The 16,182-nt window shown below is 30.6% G+C and overlaps 1 protein-coding gene across 3 annotated transcripts in view; it reads left to right on the forward strand.

Annotated features, from left to right (window-relative positions):
- Positions 1-16,182, forward strand: part of Arms (Ankyrin repeat-rich membrane spanning) — a 295,457-nt gene that overhangs the window by 278,586 nt on the left and 689 nt on the right. The window lies entirely within an intron of this gene.

Here is a 16,182-nt window from a genome sequence, read left to right on the forward strand (position 1 = left end):
AATTTTATATTATGTAATTACCTCTTCGACGATTCAATACAAACATATGATCTAAGACTTATTGTATTTGGCTAACGAATGTACATATGTAGCGTTGAAACATGTAACTCTTCCATGTAATTTCTCCGTTCCATTGTGATGATTCTGTAATAGATTTCATGCATTTATTTCTTGTTTACTTTCTCGAAATAAATATGTATTATAACCTAATCTGTACGTCAAAATTATTTATGAATATAGGATAATATGTGGAAACGTTATAGGGGTAATATAAATAAGAAACATCATTAATTCAATTTAATTATATTTATTTAAAAAAGAAATATTAATAATAATAAAATACTCGCTCGGCATATGGCCGAGCGAGTTCCCGGGGCTCTTCCTCCCTCACTTCCCGGACCCGGCTTAAAAACTGCCTCCGGGATTGTCCGGCAGAGTATGGGCGAACTGAAAAAGAAAAAAAAACCTTTACTTAGTAAAAATAATAAACTATTTAAATGAAAAGTAAGGAGATCGAAATCAATTGTAACACGTGTCGATCGTAACATTAAAATTTATGGCTCTGTCCGCTAATGAAAATTAAAATCGTTTAGTCATGGTCTTGAATATTACAACTATTACAAATCGCTGTAATTAAAAATGTTTCACTACAATTGATTCCGGCCTCCAAAATTGCTCTTCGTTGAGACTTATAAGTTGACATTTTTTAATAATTAATATCTTCATATCTTACCAACATAGCCGGGTCTTTCAGCCCGGGCTGGCCGGGTCACCCTCTGCCGCGGGGGTTGTCGCTGCGGCGGCGGAGGTGGTTGTTGTTGCTGTTGCGGATGCTGCTGCTGCTGCTGCGGCGGCGGCGGCGGCGGAGGCGGCGGAGGTGATTGTTGTTGCTGCTGGTGCTGCTGCGGCGGCGGAGGAGGCGGCGGAGGTGATTGTTGCTGTTGTTGCTGCTGCTGTTGCTGCTGCTGCTGCTGCTGGAGCTGCAACTGCTCCATCTTCGCCCTTAGCTGTTGCAGCTCCAGCTGATAGTTTTGCAGCTTTTGCTGCTGCTGCTCCTGCTGGCGGTGCTGCTGCCGCAACTGCTCTTGCAGTTCGCCTAGGCGGTCCAGCAGTAGCTTCTGCTGGTTTTCCATATCTTTATGGTGCTGCTGCTGGATCCGCCTATCTTCTGCCCTCTGCTCCAACAGCTGCAGAATTAATTCCCTCTCCGTATCTGCAAAATAATTATATATTATTTAAAAATTATATTTTAAAATATCTTTAGTGTAAAATGTGCGTTTTTACTTACAAAGAATGGAGTCTTCTTCCGATATGGCCCTGCGAAAAATCAAAAAAGTAATTAATAAATAGTAATAATAATTTGTTTAAAGGGTTCTGAGATTAATTGTTAATAATTGTAATCATTAATATAAAAGCTAATTATATTTTTTCCGTTAATTTTGAAAAGTTCTATGTTTTGTCAACCGTACTAATATGAATTTATTTTAAAAGTGATTGAAGGTCAAAAGATTGGTTTTATAGAAGTTACTGGATTTAATTTCATAAAAGAAATCTTTAAAAAATCAAAATTTATGCTAATTTAATATTGCATGCAATAAACACAAAGGGGATAAATTCTAATATTTTACAGTGATATGATATCAATTTTAAATGTACTTACATGATTTTATTTTCCGTTGTTTTGACACCTGTCACTGTCACAAGTTATAATACGAGTGAGCAACGATTATATTGTCTCTTCGTATCTTCTACAAATAAATATACAGGGTGTCCTATTGTTTCTCTGACTTTAGAGTTAAGAAATCATACATGTTTGGAGTATATGATTTCTTAAGAAATCAGCTTTTCTCCTGTTTATTTTTGTTGTGAGTAATTAGCTGTCTACCGTGTATATAAAGTGTAAACAGTATTACTTCAAAATATAGGAATACAGCAGGCCAGCATTTAATAAAATTACTGGTGTAGAAAATTCAGCACCCCACGTAATTTTGTTACCTAAAATAATGTTGATTACTAGTAAACATGAAAAAGTATAATATTTTAAAATATGTACGCAAAATCAGAAAATATAATAGCGGATGTCCACTCAGAATCAGTCTATCGATTGAAGATTTGTAGATAAGCGTGGATAATGAAATAATGAATAATGACATTCTTAATTCAGAGCAAATTTGAAGCATCCAAAAATTCTATAAGATTTGAAAAATGTTTCTTCATTATTTCTAAGTACACTCAATCCTCAAAAGTGTGCGTAATATATTTAATTCCTGTAAAAAGGCGAACGGTCGAGTACCTAGGGCGCGGGACTGTTGAACCTGTGGTCGCAGGTTCGAATCCTTGCGGAAAAATGAATATTTTTTTTTAAATAATTACTTGCTTATAATGTAACAGTCTTGAAATTAACTACTTTCCGTAAAAGTCGTATCGCTGCCTTTATTTGTAAACAATAATAAATGTATAAAGGAACATACAGCCGCTGTCTCTTGGGCAGTTGCCTTAAACGTTTTAAATTGGTAGCATATATCTTATCAATTTTGAAAGTTTGTGTTGAGAAGTGAAAAGTTCTGTTTTGCATCTGTGAAAAATGTCATCAAGTCCGGTGTCGAAAAGGATGAAAATGTCTTCTAGTCCGGAAAACAAGAAGAGAAGATGTAAAAAGAAGTTCCAATATCAGTGGTATGACAGTAATCCGTCTTGGAGGAAATGGGTACAACCGGTCCCTGAAAATGAAAGTAAGTTTCATTGTTTAATTTGCAAAAAATCCTTAGATTGCGGTCATTCGGAAATCGGGAAACACGAAAACTCCAGTATTCATAAAAGAAACGCAGAAAATTTTGAATGCCGCAACCTCCCGGGCACCTCTACTACCTTTTCAGACGTTGAAAAGGAAGTAAATATTGATTTTAATGATCGCGTAAAGGCGGCTGAAATTAGATTAGCTACTTTTTTCGTAGAACATAATATTCCGTATGTATCGAGTTCCGCGATGATAGATATTTTTAAAACTATAGGCAAGGATCCGCACGTCCTTCAAGCCATAAAATTAGGACGTCACAAATTATCGAAAATTGTGAATAACGTCGTTTGTCGCGAAGAAACGAAGAGTCTCACAGAAACGCTACAAAATACAAAGTTTTCTGTATTCGTTGATGAGACATCGGATATAACGAATGAAAAATGGTTCTCCATAATGGTACGGTACGTAGAACCAATAACATTACAGATACAAGCGCGCCTCTTGCAACTAATTAATCTTGATGCAAGAGATTGTTCAGCGGAAAAATTATTTACCGCATTTAATAACGAATTGATTAAGAAACAAATTCCTTTAGTTCAAGTAATAGCGATGAGCTGCGACAATGCATCGGTTATGATCGGAAAAAATACATCGTTTCGTACAAAAATGTTAGAAAAAAATCCGAGAATAATAACAATTCCGTGTATATGCCACGTATCAGCACTTGCTGCATCTGCAGCATGTAAAACGCTTCCTTCGTTTCTCGAGGATTTCGTGAAAAATATAGTAAATTTTATAAACGGTAGCCCTAAAAGAACGGCAATTTTCCGGGAATTTCAAAGATGTTTCACGGATAAGACAATCAATCTTTTGAAACACGCCGAAACTCGGTGGCTCACTCGCCACAAGTGTATTGATCGCGTAATAGAAAATTGGGACGTGTTAAATAATTTTCTGTTGGAACTGTCGTCTGAAAACAATAGACAAGCTACCGAATTGCACAAATGTATGCAAAACGCGGAGACTAAAGCGTATTTATATTTTCTGCGTTTCGTTTTAAATAAATTCAATGCTTTTAATGCAGAGTTTCAATCTCGCGATACAAAAATCCATTTATTACAGCCGAAATCGGTAGAACTTCTAATTTTCATATTAAGCCAATTCTTGAAACCTGCATTATTAAAATGTCTCATTGATGAAGACAATTTCCGTACAATAACTTTTTCGCGTGAACAAAATATTATGGAAATAGAAAAAATAAATATTGGTATCGATTGTAAGGATTATTTGCAAGAGAAATTGGACGAAGGTACTTTAAGTATACTGCAAGCTGATCACATCAAACAAAATTGTTTGAAATTGTTAATGAAAGCTGCAGATGAAATCCGTAACCGTTTTCCAATCGATGCTCCATTTTTCAAATATCTAACAATTCTTGATTACAAATGCTCTCTTTTCGATTCGGATCGTGATTCATCAGCCACCATATTATTAAAAATTAATAATTTATTCAATATTGGAAACGAAATTGAATTAAAACAAGAATGGTTTTCTCTACATAACAATGAATCGGTAAATCAAAAGGACGCGTGGTCTAAAATGTCTTTCGATGACATGTGGATTAAAATATCGCAAACTACATGCGAAGGAAAGGAAAAGTATCCTCAATTGAAATCTCTTTTAAATATAGTCCGATCCTTGCCACATTCAAATGCAGAAGCGGAACGTTGTTTTTCTATAATACCCGACGTGAAAACGAAAAAGAGAAATCGTATTAGCTCTGCAACTCTAAATTCAATCTGCGTAATTAAGAATTACTTAAAGTGTACAAACAGTGATAGCATTACAATGCCAATAAATAATAATCACTTAAAATTAACGGAAAGAAGTAATTTATATGCAAAAAGTTATGTAGAGAATGAAAGAACTTTGACCATTCACGCGTACAAAAGTGACGACGATGATGACGAAGATGATTTACTTAACACTGAATGAAAATATGTCTGACGGGTTCGACAAAGTTAAGAAAAAGAGCAACATATGTCTGACGGGTTCGACAAATTTAAGAACAAGAGCAAAATATGTCTGACGGGTTCGACAAAGTTAAGAAAAAGAGCAACATATGTCTGACGGGTTCGACAAATTTAAGAACAAGAGCAAAATATGTCTGACGGGTTCGACAAAGTTAAGAAAAAGAGCAACATATGTCTGACGGATTCGACAAATTTAAGAATAAGAGCAAAATATGTCTGACGGGTTCGACAAATATTACAAGATATACATAAAGCAATCACAAGCTTTGCAATTTCATTTATCGAGTGTCTGACGGTTTCGACAATTCGTGAATTCAGGGTTTTTTAGTGGGTAGGTGCTATCATAAGAACCATGTAGCCCGATTTCAACATATTTACGATCGTATAAATAAGCAGTGAATTACATTCATTTGTAAACATTGTTCTCTGTCTTGAATATGTTAAACGGCACAGGCATGGAGATAGTGAGTCCCACACTACTCAGTAAACGGTTGCAATATACAATTACTATGAAATTTTGACCGATCAATATGAAAAATTTATAAATATTTTTCATCCAATATTTCAATATATTTTGTCGTTTATAAATAAATATTTATTACTAATAATTGCATAATAGCAATGCAATAAGTATATATTCGTTACACAAAATAATTTGAAATATTGAATGATAGAAATTTGTATTTTTCTCGTAATATACGATCAATTTTTTCAGTAACTGTATCTACCCGTGTTACTTAGTGTGCTACGACGCATTTTTCCCTTTAAAAAAAAAAAAAAAAAATCATTTTTGTTTTGAAATAACTACGCACAAATTTCACATGACTTATTTCATGTAAATTATCGTAGTCGTAAACAAAAATGCTGAACTAAGTAATTTTATTATATAATAGCATATTTATTTTATGCAATATTTTTCTCTATAAAGGATTAGTGATTGCATCAATTTTTCCTATAGATAAATTGGATGTGTACATATATAAATACTTAAATGTAAGGATTATAATACAATGATAACACAGATATTATATTATAATACATATTTATTTCGAGAAAGTAAACAAGAAATAAATGCATGAAATCTATTACAGAATCATCACAATGGAACGGAGAAATTACATGGAAGAGTTACATGTTTCAACGCTACATATGTACATTCGTTAGCCAAATACAATAAGTCTTAGATCATATGTTTGTATTGAATCGTCGAAGAGGTAATTACATAATATAAAATTATTCTAGTCAGCGAAATACATATTTAGGTAAGAAAAGTCTGATAGTAATTACATTTATATATCCGGCTGAAAATATATATACATAAAGGAGCATTACAAGTTCTTCAATTCTCTTAAATTTAAGAAGTCTTTTGTACTGCTATATGTTATTGTAATTTATGCTTATGCTTTTATTAACTTTACAGAAATAAATTACAAATTTTTCCCTTTAAAACGTATACATTGAAAATTTGATTAAGCGTTTTCTCCAGGTTAGCTTGAAAGAAATTATATTTTTCCAAGCCCCACAGCGTTCAGAAAAATGAATATTTCTATCAATATTTACTTGCAGGGTCATAAATTAATCGGATTAAACTGAGCAGAGAATGAGAGCGAGAAGACAACAGTCGCTATCTTTCTCCAGCGGCCCAGCTGATCAGCTAAACAAAAATATTGATCGAGGAGATTTTATTTGGAGAGTCATAAATTAGTCGAATTAAACTTAGAAGAGAAAGAGAGGGAGAATATAATAGTCGCTATCCTTCTCTAGCAGCCCAGCTGATCGCCTAAGGAAGGATAACTTTCATCGAGGACTCGCGAAAGACAGAGAGATCTATGTGTATCACGCTTGCACACCCGACATGCACCGAAGTCCACCGAACTCAGCCGATGATGGCTTTACATGCGCTTGCGCTTAAAGCACTAGCGACTCAAGCCGAGTGCAGCAGACTCGGCTCACACGAACGAGACATACGATTGTGTTAGTTCCCTCGAGGAGGTATGGTGGGGATACCGAATTCCCACAAGTTCCCATCACTGGATATAACTAATCCGGCGACTTGTTACCTGTCAATAGTAATGTAAGGTTATGTATATTTAATGCAGTAAGAATGTTCATTATTATGTTAGTGAATGAGTTTAATTTTTAAAATGACAAATATATATGCAAATAATAATGACATAAGGAGTTGACAATTATTAGATAAGTATAACATTATATTTCATAATACAGGATGTTAGTAAATACTTTCTGGTACTTTGTGAAGTTTCTTTTTCAGATAAATTAAGATAGAAGATTTCTATTTGAACTGTTGAGGATAGAGCTGACTGGATGAAGTAAAATTAATATTTACATATTTTCAACACTGTGCGAAGAAGATGTATACTTTCAACATTTATGTGCATCAGTGATTATCAGGAGCATATTAATTGCAAGAAATTGTTAAGGTATTTGATAATCATATGTTAAACTTCCAGGTGTTGAAATCATTAACAAAATGCATTTTTAACTGTTTTTTCTTTAAACTGATGTGGTATTTAACTGTCCAATAAGTTATATCATATAAACAAACAATTATCCAGGAGACAATCAAACTTTCTTATTACTACGATTAAAGAAAAGTAGATGAATATTTGCTAATCGTTACTTAATATTCAATTATAATATAAAAAAAGTATTAAAACCAAATATTTATCTACGCTTCCCTAATCAGAGTAGAAAAAAATTATTATCTGCAAAAAAATTATTTAATTTATTATAAGTATAACATTGAGTTTTATAATATAATATGTAATATAATTTTTGGATCTTAGTGAGATTTTATTTCAGATTGAGTTATAATAACGTGTTTATTGTGTCATTGTGCAGGCTTGAGTTGTAATAATAAATATAAGAAATCAGAAATGATACCAGTTTGCCATAGTAAGAGCCATAATGTAAAGTTAATGGTGAGAGTTAAATCTAAAGAAAAGGTGGAGAAATTAATAAATTTGGAAGCCAATTCATGATAACGAAAGGCTTGCAGGTGATTTTGGGCATAAACTTTTTGAAATATATAAGTCAATTAAATAATAAGTATAATAAAAACATCATCTAGAAGTGAAACAATGAAATGAAGTCATCATTTTAATATTTTCCATGCGATAGATAATACAGTGAATAAATTTGGGAAAATGAAAGCAGTATATCTAAAATAGAGGCTACCATTGCATTAATTTGTGTATTTTCTAATTTACATTGATGAAAAGAAAATACAAATGGCACTAGTTTGCTTGAAAATGAGCCCTGATTCATAGTTGATATTGGGAGTAACAGTTAAGAAAAAGGGATGAATTTCCAAACAAATCCTTAAAAGTGAAGGGCTTGTAGATGATTTTGGATATACAATTTTGGAATTAAAAGTCACATAGTTGACGAAAATTATAACAAAATCATGTGGATCTGTAAATATGAAAAGAATTCATGATTGCAATATTTTACATGTGATGGGGCATTCAGTGAATAAATTTAGGAAGCTGAAAACTATATATCTAAAGAAGAGAGGCATCCATTGAAGGAGTTGATGTATTTCCTAGTTTATATTAATGAAAGGAAAATAGAAATGACACTAGTTTTCCAGGGAAAGAGCCAAAATAAAAGTTGATAGTGAGAGTAACACCTATGAAAAAGGTGGATTTAGAGGTAAATTTAGAAGCATATTCTTGAAAGCGAAAGGCTTTAAGGTGATTTTGGGTATAAAATATTGGAAATATAATTCAAACAGTTATTGTGATTATTATGTTAAAAGCTTTTAAAGTGTAACTATGATAAGAATTCATCATTGTAATATATTGTATTTTATTTAATTGAATAATAAATTAATATTTTGAATTGAAACTTTACATTATGGAACGATGAGAATATTGGAAAATGTTTTGTTAGATTAAATTATTTAAAATAATTGATTAGTTTTAACTCCTATATTCTTACAAAACGTTATAAGATCCCACAAAAAACAAGCTTCGCTTGTAAAGAAAGAACGGCAAGTACATAAGTCGTATCTAGCATAATTAATATAGTAATATAAAATATTTTAATTAAAAAAAATATTGAAATCAAAATGCTAGGCAAGTATAAATTTTTGTTACCATGATGAAAGTTAAAATCTGGAAAAAGGAAAATAGTAACACAAAAAATATACTTGCCGGGCCAGTAATATTCATGTGTAAGTCGCTATCTTGCAATTTAAGCGTTGCTTCTCATAAGTTAAAAATGTGGCTATTTAATACGATTGCATACAGCGGGCTGCCGGCAAGTATAATTTTTGTGTTACTATTTTCCTTTTTCCAAATTTTAACTTTCATCATGGTAACAAAAATTTATACTTGCCTAGCATTTTGATATCTCTATTTTTTTTAATTAAAATATTTTATATTACCATATTAATTATGCTAGATACGACTTATGTACTTGCCGTTCTTTCTTTCCAAGCGAAGCTTTTTTTTTTTGTGAGATAATAGCCATTTTTAATATAATACTTATTTGTTGACTATCTTAGAATAGTTCATATGCCGCGTCACTGAAAAGATAAAATGATTTGAAAATTAAGAGATGAGCCTCGTGTAATAAGTTTTTAAAATCGATTTTTTTTTTCATATGTGGATAGTACAGTTTTGGCCATAAATCTTGCGTCGTGGCGAGGGAAAGTAGGAATAAGAGGGTGAGGGGATTTCTAGGGAGTTTGCCCGTAGCTATCAATTGGGGCGATTGACCCTTAATTTTGTTTCATTAAAAAAAATAATATTTTCGGAAAACGATTGCGGAAAAGAAGGAAGGATTTTAATAAACATCAGAATAGAAAAAATATATTTGATGAGTATAAATTAATAACAAAAAATTAAAATTATTGTGAATTTTTAAAGAAATATACTTTGTGGTTATTTTGTTTTTGTTACAGATGAAATCCTGTTATGATGAATTTCACTTAAGGAAAAAAGTAATTATAGACCAATAAATGAAAAAGTATTAATACATGAAGCATTTCTATGTAGCCCAGTCATTTCAATAATTGTGACTTAAAGTTAAAATAGTGAATGTGTAAGCGATTAGTGTATATACAACGAACACTTACTGTATATTTAATAATCTTGTATGACAATCTTTTAATTGCTATTATTTTAAATGAAAGCTAGTTCAATTAAAATTATTTTTATTTCTTCCCTTTCTCCAAATTCTATACACACATGGTAATTGCCTATTCTCGCAGTAGTCATATATTCTTCAAATTACTAACAAAATTACAACTGTTTTATATTTTTAAAGCATAGCTATTTGTTGCAATGATTTTTATTATTCAATGTGAGACAAATTGCATTGGGTTTTGGCAAATGTCTCATTGATCTGCTACATCCTTCCATATCTTATGCAACATTTATTTGCCTTGTTAGTTCTTTCTTTTAGTTTTTAAAATATATCAATATTTTTTGCTATTTTTAAATACACCCAGATATGGCTATTCTATTGTCTAATTAATTTTAGAAATGTTAAAATGATTGTTAAGCCATTGTTCTATTAAAGTTGAAGAATGGACACTTGAATTATTTTAGTTATAATATTTGGCACCTCTTCCATAGCATATCATCTCTTTGCATTTGAGAGGATGTTGTTCTCCAGTACATTTAAGTATACTGCTGAATTCATCTTACTTTAGCTTCAAATAATTCACATTTTGGATATCCTTCATCAATATATAATACATATTTTATTAGTCCTATTTGTTTGTAAATTATATTTGTTCTAAAAGCATAATTTATCCAGTTACTAGACATATAATATATTATTTTTAAAGAATTGATATATCTTTCTATCAATCCTAACAATGTCATAATAGGAGTAACGAAATAAGTATTTTGTATACAAAGTGGATATACAAGCGTGTAATTAGAAAACCATTTGAAGCTGAAAACAAGATGAACTCAGCAATATACACATACCTTTTAAAGAACTTTATTTTCCCAAATATTATGAAAAATATTTTGCAGAAACAATGCTAAACATATGTTAAGATTAAATACCATCATTCAAATGTCCATTTTTCAAATTAAACAAGATAATGGTTTAACAATCATTTCAACTATTACAAAAATAATTGCAGGTCAGCAAAATTATCAGATCTGCGTATATGTAAAAATAATTAGAGAATTATTGTTATATGTTAAAGACTAGAAGAAGATAATGCAATGAAGGCAAATAAATGTCACACAAGATGTGCAAGGATGTGGCGGATCAGAAAAACATTTGCCTAAGCCTAATGCAATTTGTCTCACATTGAATAATAAAAATCATTGCAATAAACAGCTATGTTTTACAAATATAAAACAGTTTTAATTTTGTTAGTGATTTAAAGAATATATGATTACTACGAGAATAGGTAATTACTGTGTGTATAGAATTTGGAGAAAGGGAAGAAATAAAAATAATATGTTAATTGAACTAGCTTAATTTAAAATAATAGCAATTAAAACATTGTCATACAAGATTATTAAATTTACAATAAGAGTTCGTTGTATATACACTAATCGCTTACACATTCACTATTATAACTTTAAGTCACAATTATTGAAATTACTGGGCCACACAGAAATGCTTCATGTATTAATACTTTTTCATTTATTGGTCTATAATTACTTTTCCCCTTAATTGAAAGTCATCATAACAGGATTTCATCTGTAACGAAAACAAAATAACCACAAAGTATATTTCTTTAAAAATTCACAATAATTTTCATTTTTTGCTATTAATTTATCCCACAAAAAACAAGCTTCGCTTGTAAAAAAAAAGCGGCAAGTACATTAATCGTTTAACATAAATAATATAATAAAATAAAATATTCGAATTAAAAAAAATGAGTGAAATTCAAATGTTAGGCAAGTATATATTTTTACTGTAGCAAAAGTTAAAATTTCTACAAAATAATAGTAACACAACAAAGTTACTTGCCGGGCCCATAAAGTTCATACCTAAGTTGCTATCCTACAACACAAGCGTTGCTTCTCCTAATTTCAAAATGTGGCTATTTAATGCCATTGCATACAACGGACCCGGCAAGTAACTTTGTTGTGTTACTATTATTTTTTAGAAATTTTAACTTTTGCTACAGTAAAAATATATACTTGCCTAACATTTGGATTTCATTCATTTTTTTAATTCGAATATTTTATTTTATTATATTATTTATGCTAGACAATTAATGTACTTGCCGCCTTCTTTTATAAGCGAATCTTGTTTTTTGTGGGATCTTTTAACGTTTTGTAAGAATGTAGAAATTAAAATGAAATAATTGTTTTAATTAATACAAGCTAAAGAAACATTTTCCAATGTCCACATTGTTGCAAAATGTAAAATTTCAATTCAAGACATTAATTTAATAATTGATTAAATAAAATACAAAATAATGCAATGATGAATTTGTATCATAATTACACTTTTGGAGACTTCCCTCATAATATTCACTGACTATATTTGAATTATATTTCCAAGATTTTTTGCCCAAAATAATCTGCAAGTTTTTCTTATAAAATGCTAATTAATACAAATTTAATGCATTTTGAAAAGAAATTAAAATACAAGGCCCTAAATTCACATAATCATTATGTGAATTTAGTAATTATTTGTATGTATTTTGAAGGGAAAATGGACCTTAAGGCTTTAAATGTTCATAACATTGATCAAAATTTAGTTACTTTTTGACATGTTTGCAGGGTCTGGTCTTACGTATAAAATTTGCATTCTACCAGATTTCATACAGAAATTAGAGCATTTTATTGTAGTTTTAAATTTGGTACACTTCAATACAGAATTTAATAATTGCACAAACCGGATAAGAAATGAAAGAAATACAGTACGTATTATGTCCATAGAAATTTATAGCCTAATCTCTTGTAGATTTTTGTTAGGTATTAAATATTTTATTTAATACATTTTCTGAAATCTGTTTAACTTATTATACGTTAAAATTTTTTAAAGTCAACTCAAAGATGCTTTTATTGTTTAACTTATACACCATTCATAATGCAAAAACCATTTTTATTTCTTTTTAACCAACTTGATAGTTAAATGTGTTTAAGACGGTACACAGTATGTGATATTGGCAAATATCCTATTAATTTCACAACCAATTAATTTAATTTTAGTAATAGATGAACAGCTATTTCTACAGTCTATATTTTTAATCTTAAATATTTTACTGGCTGTACTATTTAATTTTCTTGGCTTATGCGATATTGCTGACACTATTATATTTATCATCTTTTGCAAATTAAACCTAGAGTTAACTATGCTTATTAATAGATTACAGTTCTTTGCCAAAGACTCCTTTTCATGAAAATACCGAATCTAATATTTATTTAATAAAATCAGAAATGTTAGATTATTATTTATTAATAACATATTCATACTAATTTTCTGAAAGAACATATACCAAATTTATACAATATTTTGGAGACGATAATAATTTCTTTTTATTTTAATTAGAGAGGCGTAGATAAATATTTGGTTTAAATATTCTTTTATATTATCATTGAATATTAAATAAAATGTTAAGCACATATTCATCTACTTTTCTCTAATCGTATATCTAGTAATAAGAAAATTTTATTGTCTCCAGGAAAATTGTTCAAATGTAGGATACAATCTTTTGGACATTTGGTATCCATATCTATGAAAAAAAAAGAAAAATTAAAACATGCATTTTATTATTGATATCAATGCCTCAAAGTATAGCATATATGATTTTCAAATACCTTAACAATTTCTACCTATTAATATACTCCTGATACTGATTGATGCACATTAATGTTTAACGTAAACTTTTCATTAGCAAATTTATGAATATAAATCTCAGGTTATCCAGTCAGTTGTATCCTCTGCAATGAAAAAAGGAGGTGTTTTATTTTCATTTAATCTGAAAAGAAACTTCACAAATTACCATAAAGCTTATTGCATTCTATATTGTAAAATAGAATGTTACACTTATCTAACTATTGGTTCCTCTTATTATAATTAACTGGAGATTTTCGTGGATTTGCTAAATTGACACTTTTAATCACAAACTAACCTCACTGCGTCAGGTTAATTAGATACACACACAGTTGACAATACGTCAGATCAAATTCAAGCGAGACAATATAATACAACCTCATTATCACAAAAGAGAGCAAAACTGTCGAAATCAAAAATTGGTGGCAGCGCAGCAGTAGAAAAATGACGTCAAAGCGACTAACTTCAAGGCAAAGACATCCGCCGAGGATTAAAGGAGAAGAAGAATCGTAATATTTCGGTATATATATAGACAACAGAGTACGAGATCTCTGGATTACGTGAACCGTTTTTAATGTTTGAGGTCTCATTCGAAAGTTCTTTGAAAACCTTCTTCAAATATGCTATGGTTAAATCATGACAACGCATAATTCACAGAGATATGTCGATTTAAAAATTGGGACGGCTAATCTTACTGTATAAGTTACACGGTAGCGTACGACTATATATATATATATATGTGTGTGTGTGTACTTGCCGTCGAGACACTACCGTGTCTCTTGATACTCATCTGATATATATTTTCTTCTCCCTAATATTTATTAAAATCCTTCCTTCTTTTCCACAAACGTTTTCCGAAAATATTAGTTTTGTTGATGATACAAAATTGAAGGTTAATTGCGCCATTTGACAGCTACGGACAAACTCCCTAGAAGTCCCTTCGCCCCTCTGATTCCTACTTCTCCTCGCCACGACGCAAGATTTATGGCCAAAACTGTACATATAGCCTAAAAATATTACTTTAAAACTATTATATTAAATTTCGTACTGAGTACATAGTTATATAGATTTTTGTAGTTGTGCGTCATACATTAAAATTGCTTGCAGAGCGTTTTGCTTCGCTAGAAACAATAGCTTTCATTATTTCTGTAAACGGTCAAACCTTGTTTTCATACATTGTCTGAGACTATATTTCATATAAGTTTGGTAAAAATATTTGTTATAGTCAACAGTTATCGATCCTGTTATCATCCGTCAGTTAGAGTCTCTTTCCTACCGGAAACTTTAAATGCGTTTTTCTCTCAAACCCACTTTTTCCGATATGGCATGACGCATAACTCGAAAAGTTCTCAATCGACTTAAAATTTTTTGTTTTGTTTTAAAGGTAATAAAATTCCCTTATAGATGTACCTCAAATTTTTAATATTTTACGAATTAGTATTCAGTAATCTGTTTTAAAGATGAACAACAAAATTGTCAAAATTAGACTTTATTTTTCATAGTTGATACTTATGTTTAAATTATCATTTTTTTTTTCAATGAAACGAAGTTCATCCAGAAAGGAATTTTATTAGGATTGTAGTAAAAATGAAAAACATGAATTTTTGGTTTTTTAGGGAAGCTACACGTCACACCGTTTAAGGATGTTCTTGCGGACGATTTAACATTAAAGTTAAATAACTTTTTTTACAATTCAACTAAAGTAAAAAAAATATGATAATACTTTTGAGAATACATACAATTAACAGCAAAAATAACGATTCGATTATATATTCCCATACCCCTGAAAAAAATCCCAAAATCTCCTAATTTTTCGTGGTGTTACTCGAGGCTCCCCCCCCCCCTTAATCTACAAATAACGCCGTATCATTGCCCAGACTTTTCAACTAAATGGGTGCTTTCGAGTATTCTTTTAAAAATAGGCAGAAAATGAATTTCATCAGCACCAGGATCAGGAATGTATGACATTAGGAGGTAATATGAATAATCGGCGTAGTTGCGTGGGTGTGTGCATATGCGTATACGACAATACGGATCGACGGAGAAGTACAATCTTCTTTGGTTTTTTGAAGGGGAACTGTCAACGAAAGTGAATTTAAAGTAATTTTTCCGTTGAATTAAAGCCCTGATTTATCGGTTTAAAATCGATTTATCTTAGAAATGACGCTTTTTCGGACCTTATAGTATAGGACTTTTCGACTTAATTTATGCTAAAGGATATGTGGTTAAAATTAAAATCATCATTGCTGACACACCCATAATATTTGATCTAACGGATACGATAAGCTTGATTCCAAAATTTCAAAAGAACTCAAACTTTCCCTCGGAATTCGGAGGTTTAAACCTTCTATAGTTGTGCGCGCAGGATTAGTACGAAATTAATTATTTCTATTTTATTTCTTTGTGAAAGATCTATATAAATTTGTAAACGAGGCACTAATTAGTGTAATGTTGTAAAATATAATTATGTTAAAATGTTTTAATTACTGATAAACGAAACTATTAAATTATTTTGATAGATAAAGTTAATATAGCAATATATGACAAAGTATATTCGAAAAAGATATTGGGTTTTGAATAAAATTCGGGTGCTCGATAGTCTCATGCTGCTGAGGTGCAATT

Source organism: Prorops nasuta, unplaced genomic scaffold, assembly GCF_024137725.1.
Source record: "Prorops nasuta isolate Cenicafe-Biocafe unplaced genomic scaffold, Cenicafe_Pnas_1.2 PNAS00006, whole genome shotgun sequence".
Lineage (NCBI taxonomy): Eukaryota > Metazoa > Arthropoda > Insecta > Hymenoptera > Bethylidae > Prorops > Prorops nasuta.